At 37.1% G+C, this 12,369-nt stretch overlaps 1 long non-coding RNA gene across 2 annotated transcripts; it reads left to right on the top strand.

The window, feature by feature from the left end:
* Nucleotides 1-2,001: 2,001 nt before the first annotated feature.
* LOC118343941 lies at nucleotides 2,002-12,061 on the top strand. 2 transcript variants are annotated; one of them, XR_004797729.1, is made up of 3 exons: nucleotides 2,002-2,654; nucleotides 5,728-5,781; nucleotides 11,792-12,061. It is a non-coding gene; the product is annotated as an uncharacterized LOC118343941 (long non-coding RNA). The 2 variants fall into 2 exon arrangements; XR_004797730.1 differs by lacking the exon at nucleotides 5,728-5,781.
* The last annotated feature ends 308 nt before the right edge of the window (nucleotides 12,062-12,369 follow it).

Raw genomic sequence — 12,369 nt, forward strand, 5'->3', positions numbered from 1 at the left:
CCAGCCTTTTGTCAAGAATTTACTCCGTGGGAAAACACAATAAATTTTTGTAGTGGAAGGATGTAAGTTCCTTTGAGGTTATACCTTCTATGAAAATAATATACAAACTATTAAAAAAAACTATAGCAAAATAAAAAGTAGATTGATACGTTTAAATACTAGTTCACCTTCAATCTCTTGCAGGCCAATCATTTAAAAAACCTTTAGAAAAAACACCCCTCCATGTGCATTAAGAGTACTCTCATTGGATTAGCTAAAAGTTAAATTTATTGAAGATTTAGCTATTAAACCATAAAATGTGATCACATTAAAATAGTTAAATTAATAATTAGAATTTAGCTACAGTCACTTCTAAAATAATTTCTAAATTTAAAAAGAATTGTTTATTCATCAAATACATTTTATATTATTATTTCTCTCTCCCTATCAACATCTTTCTCCCTTCCCAGAACCTTTCCCACCAAATCCCTTTGACTAAAGAGATCCACCACCAGATCACCGCACCACACTAAACCAAATTAGTGTCAAGACACGTGGGAGCCACATCTCTACATCTTTTAGCTAACGTCCCACGGCTCCTTGAACTCTTTCCTGAAGGGCGAAACAAAAAAATTCCCCAAAGTTTCCCAATTTTGCCAGCTGCAATTTTTTGGTTTGTTTTGCTTCATTACCCTTTTGTTGCTGAGAAATCTCGCATCTCTGCTCCTTTCCGGTTTCATACAAATTCCATCAATTCCCCAAAACCTCGGCCACCACTTGATTTGACCCATCAGTTCCAACCCTCAAAATATCTGCGGCCCCTCTGCAAATAGATCCAACTTTCCCAAATACAAAGCTCTCTTTGTCTCTCCATTGCTTAATTATGGTTAAGGAGACTAGAATTGGCTCTTGGTAAATTGAATTCACCCTCTGGGCTTCTCACGTTTGCTTCTGGCTAGGTAAAATCGTGGTTTCCATACCGTTTCTTTGATATTTAGCTGAAAAAATTTGTTTCGAACTTGAATTTTCGATATTATTGGATTATTTGTTATGTGGTTGATTGGATGCCATTTATCTTATGGTTCTCTTTTTTGTTTTTTGGAATTTTATATGTTTTGTTAAGTTTGTGGGAACATGTATCACGCAAAGAAATTTTCAATGACAAGTTAAGTTCCGCACATACGTCAGGCTGGAGGTGGTGATACACTTATTTTATTGTCGTATAATAAAAAAATGGTTATTTCAATGTAAAAATTTATGTGAATGGAATAGTTAAAAGTTAAATTTATCTTACATTCATAAAACATGTAATTTAACTTTATCTAATCCAATAGGAGTGCTCTTAATTAAAGGCTGGTGAGCACAGAAAAGCACAGAGAGTTGTCGACCAGAGTTTTTCTTTTTAGAAAGAAATTTCCTCTGGTTGACTCTAATTTCCATCACATTCTTCTAGATCCTCTGCTTCTTGCTATATAAGAATATCAATTATATTCTACTTGTATAAGAAAATAAATTTTGCTGAAGAGTACAATGCACGCGGTTCGATACTATATATTTATAATACAAATTGAACTTGTCTTGGGTCTCGGTCGGGCAGCCTCATTGCATGCACGAACGAATTGCTTAGAGCATAACATGGTTGTCTGATAAGAAAGAATCTTCATCTCTTTGTTCGCATCATTGATGATTGCATGTGCATCCCCTTCGAATATCAAATTCTTGTATTAGCACTTCAAGGGCCGTCCAAAGCGCAAAACTCTCTGCTAAGGATGGCTGATCAATATTCCTTCTATTAGGACACATGGAAACCAATATCTCAGCATCAGAATCTCTTATGATGATTCCCAACCTCATCATCTTAGTAACACTCGGGCTCTAAGCCCAGGTTCTGTTGAAGCCAGCCTGTTTTCACGAAGCCCGGCCCACGACTTGTGTTCACTTGAAAAGGGAGGCTTGAACGGCGTCGTTTTTGGTAAGTTCCCTTCCATTTTGATTTCCTTCATCCCCGACAGTTTTCTTTTCCTTCCTTCTTTTCTTTTTCTCTTTTCCTTCCCAGTTGCTCTGGTTTCCGAAATTATCTCCATCCTGCGCACCTGCTCCCCATGTTCCTGTAGTTATACTCGGTTCTTCACTTGAAGATTTCCCTCACCACTCCTGATTCACTCCGATTTTTCTCCCTCTTACTCATACCGGTTCATCCTTGCGGGAGCTGCATTGCTCTCCTTCACTCCGTGTGTCCTCAAAAACTCATCGCTGCTGACTTGGGTTCCACGACAGTGAGTCATCTCTCTCCCCCTTCCTTTGTTTCTCTTTGCCTCTTAGATAGTTTGGTGAATTTTTTCCTTTGGGTTTTGGCACCTTACTGTCGCCGTCAAGTTCTCCCTAGAGTTTTCTTTCCGGTAACCATCCCTCTCATTCACTGGTTTCACATTTAATTTTTACTTCGACCCCCTGCTTTTGTACACACGCAAACCCTGTCTTTTACTTTGTGCTGCTTTGATTTTTTTTCACACACACACCCACTCTGTTTTGGTTGCAGTGCACACACTCACACCCTTCATCCTTCCTTGCACAGACCATCGTCTATTTCCACTAGAGATTCTAGTGAATTTTGGGCTTAATTTACAGTGGGTTGCTTCGATTGAGGAGGTGCAAAGCTTTTGTGTTTCATTTAAGTAAGCCTCTTCCAAAGCTTTTGGTAGTATTTTTTTTGGGTATTACATGGTTGGATTTTGAAATGTGGATAAAGTATAGTTGATATGGTAGTGGTGTGAATTCTAGTTACATGGCTTGTAACACCCCATATTTTAGTATATTTTTAATTGAAAGATTTTTTGTTATTAATTTAAAAATTTATTCTCTTGTTTTAAAATCGATTGGAGTTTTAGTGGGTTTATTTTTATGATTTTAATTTTGTGAAAATTATTTTGAAGTGCTTTCTTATAATTGATTATTGTAATACATTTAAATTGTTTTTCATATTTAATTAACTTATTGTTGGGTTTAATTATTTATTTTCATTTTAACCACTACGTTTGAATTATTTTATTTTACTTGTTCTTTTGAAATCGTTTCCGTTTGATCATTTTTGTGACCCAAGATGTGGGGATTGTAGCTCATTTATTTCCCTCTATTTTCTCTTTCCTCTCTTTTTCTTTTTTTTTTTTTCTTTTTCTTTTTTTTTTCTTTCCTTCTCCCTGGTTCTCCCACGCACACGTCTCTTCCTCTCTCTTCTCTCCATCCGTGCATCGTCCCCCAGCCCGCCGCCATGCGCCAGCAGTGACCGACACCACCCCTCCCTCTCACCTCCCCTTCGACCGGCGATCACCCCCTGTGATTTCAGCCCCTAACTCGTCACCAATAGCCACCACGCACCACACCAAGCCGCGGCACTCCTTGCGCCGCTGCGCTGCCGTCGCGCCACCTCCGGCCGCCATCTTCTCACCATATCATCCTAGACCTCCTAGTAACCCAATGGACCCAACCCCACCTCCGATCTGTCACCAGTGAAGCCCCACCATCAATATTTCCGTTTTGGATATTTTAGCATTCGACCGCCCTGTACGCCGACACCCACGGCCAACCACCACCACCACTAGTTTCATCGACATCCTAAGCCCTACCCTATCAATCTCGAGTCTTCGTTTACACCCGTTCAAAAGTGGATTTTTGAGACCCACGGCCACAGTGCATTTGGCATTGTTTTGTTGCTGCGTTGCCGCTTCTAGCACCTCCGTGATCTTTAAAAAATTATATTATGGCATTGTAAGTATTTTTTCAAAGAACTTTTGAGATTTAAATGTATTTCTGCGCTAATTCATATTTACTGTGAACTAGTTGGTTGTGCCGGACTGAGTCCGAAGAGTAAGGGGGGTCGGTTGGATTGGATGATGAAGTTGTTTGTGTGATTGGCTTATGCTATGAAATTTGTTGGCTGTTTCGGGTTTAAATATTGGTGTTTTGAGTTTGATGTTGGTCATGGTGGATATTGGTGATTTTTAGGAAGTGATGATATATTTTGAGATTATGAGGGTTTTAAGTTTTGAGAAATTAAAATAGGTTATTTTAGAAGTTTATGCTTAAATATCGAAATCCGTGTTTGATTGAAAACTTACGAAAATTATGTGATTATTTTTATAGGTGACGATTTATATTCGACTTGACATTTTTTAGGAAAATTCTGAAAAGCTAAGTTGTCAAGGTAAACGGGGTTCCTATGCTAGGTTTTATACAAGTTAATAAGACTGAGGTTGACCTTATGAAAACTTGCATATTTTGTGATGTAATGAGAACTTGGGAAAAACAAATATCAATCTCGGTCGTTTATCTGCATTATTCATCAAATCTTTATGAAAAAGAAAAAATATGTTCTGACATGCATTGTGTAAACATGAGCTAAATTCTATCATGTGGTTTCTGAAATCTGAAAAAGGAAGCGATATTGAGAATATGGAAAATTGCGCATTTATTTAGAAAGATGTTCTGGCTTTTGTTGTCAGTGTGTGTAAACTGTCTGATTCTGTTTTGGTACTCTGTATTATTTTGATATAACATCTGAAAACCTTTGGCATGGTGTACTGGTATTTGTATCTCACTCTGTCTCTGCTTTGCTCTTCTCTACTCTATTATGCTCTGCTCTGTTTGGGTTGGTACCAACTTCTCTGTCTCTGAGTGCACCCACTTTGGAAACAAAGTGGTTTTATTGTAGTCTTTCTTGTGTGCACACTCGGGGCTCCGAGAAGAATAAAGGAAAGATTTCACCTCTGTCTCTGCCTGGTTTGGCCACCGGGGTTAGCACAACCCTACCACGGGAGTGAAATATGGTCTCTGCTTTGTGTGATGCTCTGTTTTGATCTGATGATGATACTCAGTTTATGTTATACCAAAGTACTATGGGTTTTTACTTATCTTAAAACCATCGCTTTGGTACTTTTGAAAATATGTTATGTCCTACATGATAACTCTGGAAAATGTTCTGTTCTGCATGCTATACTTTGTAAATGCTCATGTTTGCACGCTAACATATGTCATCTGCTTACTGAGTTGTTGATAACTCATCCCGCTTTCTTCATAATATTTTTTCAGATAATGTGGAGAGTCTAACTGAGGACCTGGATTATATTGGTGAGCATGATTAACCTGTGGGTTATGTTAGATGAAGGAATTCTGATTTCCTTTAGTTTTAATGTCTTTTAGATTTAATTATATATTGGGCTTGGATTTAGTAAGACTTATGAAATTATTAGTTTGGTTTGTTATGAATACCGAGAGATTGTGGACTCCTTAGTTTATTTTGCTGCAGTAATGACTTTGTGGAGTTTTCAATGTGGTTATTTAGAATACATGAGATTGAGTTTTGCTAATAAAGTTTTGGAGTTTTATTTTAGTTGTGTTGGGAAACATGATCTTAAGTGACAAGTAGTAATTCTCCAGGCCAACCGGGTTTGGGGCGTTACATGGCTGGTGGGGATTAACAGTAATCAAAGGTGGAATGGTGTTTTGGGGTTGATTGGCTTTGATTAAATACTTGTTGGTAAGAAGTAATCTTTTTGAGTCATATTTGGCTATTGCATGGAAATTTTTAGTGGCGGTGTTGGTGTTTAAATGCTAAGGGTTTAAGGAGGATATTGTTCGGGTTTAATTTTATGATAGTTATTGAGGTAAAAAATGGGTTGTTTTGGTTTATTACTCAATAAATAGTAGCTTATTGGATTGGTTTATTAAATATTGGGTATATGTTTTGTTTAGGTGGTGTTTCTACTAGAGTTCCGACTCAAAGCGTAGATAATACATGGAAGTCAGGTAAGCGGGGTTCATATACTAGTTTTACATAAAAGAAATGAAATGAGGTTGTCTTTGAAATAAGCATGTTTATTTTTGAAAGAAATCTGAAAACAACCTCAGATGTTTATTCTGCATATGCATAAATTCTATATCAAAGAAAGTATTTTCTGTCATGACTGGTGTAGACATGAGCCAATGTTGTACATTTTATTTCTGAACTATGCAAAAGAGCGAATATGAAAAATTTAAAAGTTTTTGTTATGAATAAATGAAAATATTTTAATTCTATTTATTTCGAACATGTGAAATGATCTGAAGCTATTCAGTACTTTGTTTTTATATGATGTGTCATCTGAAAACCTTGACATGAAGTTCTGATTCTGTATATGAATGTGATCTGATTCTGATGATATCTGTTCTGTTTTCTGTTAAGGCCCAGCCATGGGTATAATGGTGGTTGATAATCCTACGACGGGGGTGAAACATGGAATATGGCCTAGCCATGGGTATAATGGTGATTTATAACCCTACCACGGGGGTGAAACATAGTATACGGCCCAACCACGGGTATAATGGTGGTTTATAAACCTACCACGGGGGTTAAACATGGTATTTGTCCCGATGTAATGCTAAGAGATTATATAATTATAATGTTTCAGTTTGGATATGCCAATGAATTTTTCTTTTTTGGAAATAAGTTTGTCTCTTTGGAAATTTCACTCTAGTGTTTTTGTACCAAGTTTTGTTTATACATTTCGAAAGTAAATATGTTGGTTCTGCATTCTAAAAGTAAATATTTTTTTAGCATACTGAACGTGATAAATGCTCATGGTTAAATGCTAGTATATGTTTTCTGCTTGCTGAGTTGTTGATAACTCAGCCCTTAATCTTCTTAATAATTTCATATGACATTGATGGTTCAGCTGAGGATCAGTAATGGAGTTTGTGGACAAGATTATCCGTGAATAGTTATTGGGTATCTTGCGGAATTAGTACTGCTATTGGATGTTATTTATTTATTAAGTTGATTTCAATGGATTTAGACGGTTTATGGAGACTTGTGTTAAGTTTATTTTATTCTAGTTTGTTATTTGGGACATGAAGAAAAGTTGATATTATATTTAGGTTGTGATATTGAGGATTTGATATGTGAGTATGTATGGTTTATTAAATTGAAGTATTTACGTTGTTTTGAAGATTTGGAAGGATATATTCTTGGAAGGATATGTGAGTTAATTATCAGGTTATGTGAGTTAACTCTCCGGATTCTCGAGATTGGGGCGTTACAATCTTACTCTTTAGGTGTAAAGCAGCATCCCAATTAGCCTTTATAATTCGTAGAGGGTACGAATGCCCAATGGGTTCCCAAGCCCATAGGCATTCCAACTTAAAAACTTCATGGCTGTCGGCGGTGCTAATCAACAGCCATCGCCAATTCAACATGAACAATCAAAATCCCATTTGAAACAGCCTCCACCTTCGAAGCCCTCCTCTTCGCCAAACGCCTCTGCCCTTCATCAATGACAAGAAGCCTCTTTCTCTTTTTGGTAAGAGAAGACTGTTGATGGCCCTCAAAATTAGACTCTGGGGAAGGAGAGGACGACGACAGTCATTTCCACTTACGACTATGCACCCCATCGGGCCTACCATCCCCCTTATGGCCCATCAGCTTCCTCTCATTTTGCCCAAACCCATGTGGCCTCAACCCATCAGTAGCAATTGGCCCAGCCTGTGATAAAGTAGCAAAAGACCCTGTTTTTGAAACACCCGTTACCGTTTCAACATCATCTGCTTTAAATTTTTGAAAAGTAGCAGAATTAGCTCCTGGAATCTCGCCACCCTCAATAACCTCCTCATCAAATAGCATTTCAGAATTTGGCTCCTAACATCCTCCGAGATTGTTGCTAAAACCTCGGGCCTTCCAAGATCTTGTTCTATTGACCTCGCAACACTAGCTGAGGTGGTGCCCATGACAATATGCACCGAAGCATCCCCCACCGGAGCTGTCATAGCCATTGGCGATTCATGTTGGTCCACAGTCTTTGATGCCTTAGTTTCCCATGAGCACCCCTCTCTAAATCGATCCCCACAGCTGGTCGCACACGACCATGCACCACACGGGAAAACCTCAACACCTTCCTCAGGAACATGTAATTTCCTCAAGCTGCACTCCTTTTCACCATGCCCCAAGTGGCCACACCAGTAACAGAAATTAGGCAACTTCTCATAAGTGAACCTCACCCACATTGAGCTTCCTACACCCATCGAAAACTTTGTACCTCTTAGGAGAGGCTTTGAGATATCAACAACCACCCACACTCTTAAAAATTCACCCAGAGCCAATTCCCCCTTCTCCAAATCCACCTCCTCAACCTGCCCAAGTTTCTAGCCAATGAGGCCCCCTATAAATTCATTCTTTGCCCGTAAAGGGAGATCATGGATTCTCACCCAAAAAGTGGCTTCGGTGAGACGAATTTGATGTACTTGCTTGCTATCATCCACTTTTTCTACCAATACGAGATGCTTATCAAAAGCCCACGGTCCATCACGAACTACTAACTCCTTATCTCGCCGATCATCAAACTCGACCAAAGTCAGCATAGAACTAAGATCATGAAAACAAATCCCTTGCACTGGACGCCATGCTTGGCACATAGTCACCTTAAAGCCTCCCTATTAAAATTCTTTTCAGTCAACAGAGACATGAACAAACCTTTTCCCCCACACAGGGACATATCCTCCAAACAACCATCATTCACCGTCACTTCCTCCTCCTCCTATGTAGTCAACGATAAACGTTGATACATAGCCTCCAAGTTTTCATCCATCGTATCCCTCAGCAATGAAACTGTACTGAGATAGCATAACGCCCCCTACAAAGCCCTAGAGCTAGTCTTATCCTAATACTTGAATTATGAGGATGATGCATGATGCACAAAATTAAGGACTCAGAAAAATGCAATCGACCGAGGATAATTAAAAATGAATACTATATATGCACTAATAATTTGTGAGTATTGTGTGTGTATATATATATATACACAATTAGGTTTAGACCTAATTAAGGAGACCAATCATGGCTAAAACTTTTTTTTTCCCTTTAGGAAATAACTAATTATGTAAAAGGTAAGAATAATTCATTACCAAATCATGAACAAACTTTAAAGGAAAAAGGAAAAGAAAAGAGTGCTAATATAAAATATTTATTAGAAATATTCTAATGTAATGAAATATAATAAATATATTAAGAAGTACAAGAATTATATATTGCTCAATAATATATTGCAAAGCATGCATCAATATATATATATATATATGGTCTCCAAATTTTGTTGGAAATAATAGATTATTAGGGTAATAATAATTCATTATATTTCCAATCGATTTATAATAAGATGCTTCTGGTTAATGGTCACACCATGCCATTCCAGAAAAAGATAACTTATATATGTGCTAGTACGCCGCTTGAGTTTGTTCTCTCATTTTGATCATTCATGTATTTTATTAATTTGTGTTTTACTTAATGATTAAGGAACTGACTTTTAGTGTATTGATGTATTTTTTTATTTTCTAAAAGTACTTAAATATATTTAAAAAAATATGAAAAAAATACATTTATGCTAAGCGGCACGGCACACCCAATAATGATTCTGGGCGACAGGAATGCTCTTCCACTCATGGGTATTTGGTTCTTTGACAGTTCTTGAACCTGCTGAAATTCTTCCAAGTCATCCCTAGACCTGTTGATGATTAAACTCGGCCTATCAAATTTATGCTCGTATATACACTTGTTTCTTCTTAACCAAACCCTTATCATAATTGATACCACCTCCTCCAGCTCTTGTTTCTTTAATCTGCTCACCATTTCCTCCCAAATTCTGAAGAAATCATCCTACTTACAGGCCTATTTCTAAACAGGGCTCTTAACAAGCCAATATTCTAATGTAATGAAATATAATAAATATATTAAGAAGTACAAGAATTATATATTGCTCAATAATATATTGCAAAGCATGCATCAATATATATATATATATATGGTCTCCAAATTTTGTTGGAAATAATAGATTATTAGGGTAATAATAATTCATTATATTTCCAATCGATTTATAATAAGATGCTTCTGGTTAATGGTCACACCATGCCATTCCAGAAAAAGATAACTTATATATGTGCTAGTATGCCGCCTGAGTTTGTTCTCTCATTTTGATCATTCATGTATTTTATTAATTTGTGTTTTACTTAATGATTAAGGAACTGACTTTTAGTGTATTGGTGTATTTTTTTATTTTCTAAAAGTACTTAAATATATTTAAAAAAATATGAAAAAAATACATTTATGCTAAGCGGCACGGCACACCCAATAATGATTCTGGGCGACAGGAATGCTCTTCCACTCATGGGTATTTGGTTCTTTGACAGTTCTTGAACCTGCTGAAATTCTTCCAAGTCATCCCTAGATCTGTTGATGATTAAACTCGGCCTATCAAATTTATGCTCGTATATACACTTGTTTCTTCTTAACCAAACCCTTATCATAATTGATACCACCTCCTCCAGCTCTTGTTTCTTTAATCTGCTCACCATTTCCTCCCAAATTCTGAAGAAATCATCCTACTTACAGGCCTATTTCTAAACAGGGCTCTTAACAAGCCATCTATGCCCCCCCCACCCCTATATTGATTTTATTTCCATTTCTCACTCTCCATCTTAGACCCGCTCTGAGTAGATCCAACTACCCCCAAACTTAGCCTCCAGAAGGTTTTCTTGTTTATAGTATTTTTCCTTCAAAATCGTAGTAGCCAAAGAGATGGGATTGGTTAACAAACTCCAACCTTGAAAATTTCAATGTCCCTAAAACCCAACTCTCCTTCAACTTTAGAAGTATCAATCTTGCTCCATTTTTTCCTCTGGATATTCCTGTCTTGGTTCATATTTCCCCATCAAAATCTAGCCATAGTAGCGTATATTTTCTTGTATAATTGCTTGGCAACTTGAATATACTCATTGAATACGTAGGAATTGCTTGTATCATAGCTTTGACAAGGATCTCCTTACCTGCTTGGGAGAGGAAGTGGTTCTTCCAATTATTAATTTATTCCAAACTCTCTATTTGATCCTTCTAAAAGTTTTTTATTTTGATTTTTGAACCACTATGGGCAACCCCATATATTTTTTATAGTCACCACTAGTCCTTACTCCTCTGATAATAACGTCTTTGATGTGAGAACTGATATTATAGCTAAAGAATATAGAAGTCTTTTGCTTATTGAGACTTTGACCAGAAACTTATTCATATTTCTCTATAATTTTCATCACTCCACCACTCATTTAAGTTGGCCCACCAGAATAGTATACATTCATCTACAAAAAAGTAGATAATTGATTCTGGTCCCTCCTCTTCCTAGTGAAACACCTCTAATAGCATTTGTTTTCCTCTGAGTACTTTATCATGGAACTAAGACCTTCTGCACACAAGAGGAATAGGTAAGGAGATAAAGGGACCTCCTTGCCTAATACCCCTTGAGGGACTAATCTTTTCTCCAGGCTACCCATTCACCAAAACTAAGTAAGGCACGTAACACACTTCATAATAAGGTCAACTCACCTCTTAAGGCTCAAGAGGTTAAATCTAAGGCGCATGTGCATTAAGCCTTTTATGATGTTCTTCAAACACATCTACTTGTTGAATCAAGAATGAAAGCATGCAGAAAACAAGCTTATTCAAAGGTCAAAATTCCATTTTGAAGAAAATAATTGTTAGCTACAGTGGGAAGATAATTGGTTTTGTTACTCATTGAGTTTCTTCTTTACATGGAGCAACATCTGCATCTATAAGCTGAGTTGCTTTTAACTTTCTACCTTCCTGGTTGCCATCTTGCTTCTACTTTTATCACAAGCTCTGCTGCTTTAGTTAAATGTTGTAGGCTTCCCCTAGCCGAAGGATAATTTTTTTTTTTTTTTTTGTCAGTAGTGATTGGTTGATGACTTTGTGTTAATGTTCATGTTCACATGTTATGCTCTGCAGGTTGCTGTCAACACTGTAATTCAAGATGACAAATATTTCCTTGATCACATTATCAAATCAACCAACAAGAAGTGCCTCATGGCACCATAAGTTATATCTTCTTACTATCAGCCAATTTGATGTCTATGCCATATCCAGGTCTCAGGGCAACTAGTTATGATTTCCAAAAAACGTTGGGCATAGAAATTACTCAATTGAATTGCTTGCTATGGTGTCACTAGTTGTGGCTTTGCATGGAGCACATCCCAATAGTCTTTGAGTATTATGACATTGAAGTGTTAATAGCTCATACGGACAAGTATGACAATATTTGCTTGTGCCTTCACTGTGTTAGTAGAAATGTGCCTATGCTGGATACCAAAGCTGAAACTTTGGGCAGGCTGGGGCTGGGGTGGGTTTGGATTGGAATGCACTTTAAGCCAATTAGATCATCATTTGTTTATGGTTTAAAGTGATGAATTACTGAGTCGTGAAAAGGGATTCTGATCCCCAAGTCGTTGGAATTAAAAAGCTTTGTTAAATAGGCTTGTTTGGGTGGTTTAGGTCGAGAGAGAAGCTATCTTCTTTCCTTGTTTTAT

The sequence above is a fragment of the Juglans regia genome, chromosome 12 (genome assembly GCF_001411555.2).
Source record: "Juglans regia cultivar Chandler chromosome 12, Walnut 2.0, whole genome shotgun sequence".
In the NCBI taxonomy this organism is placed as follows: Eukaryota; Viridiplantae; Streptophyta; class Magnoliopsida; order Fagales; family Juglandaceae; genus Juglans; species Juglans regia.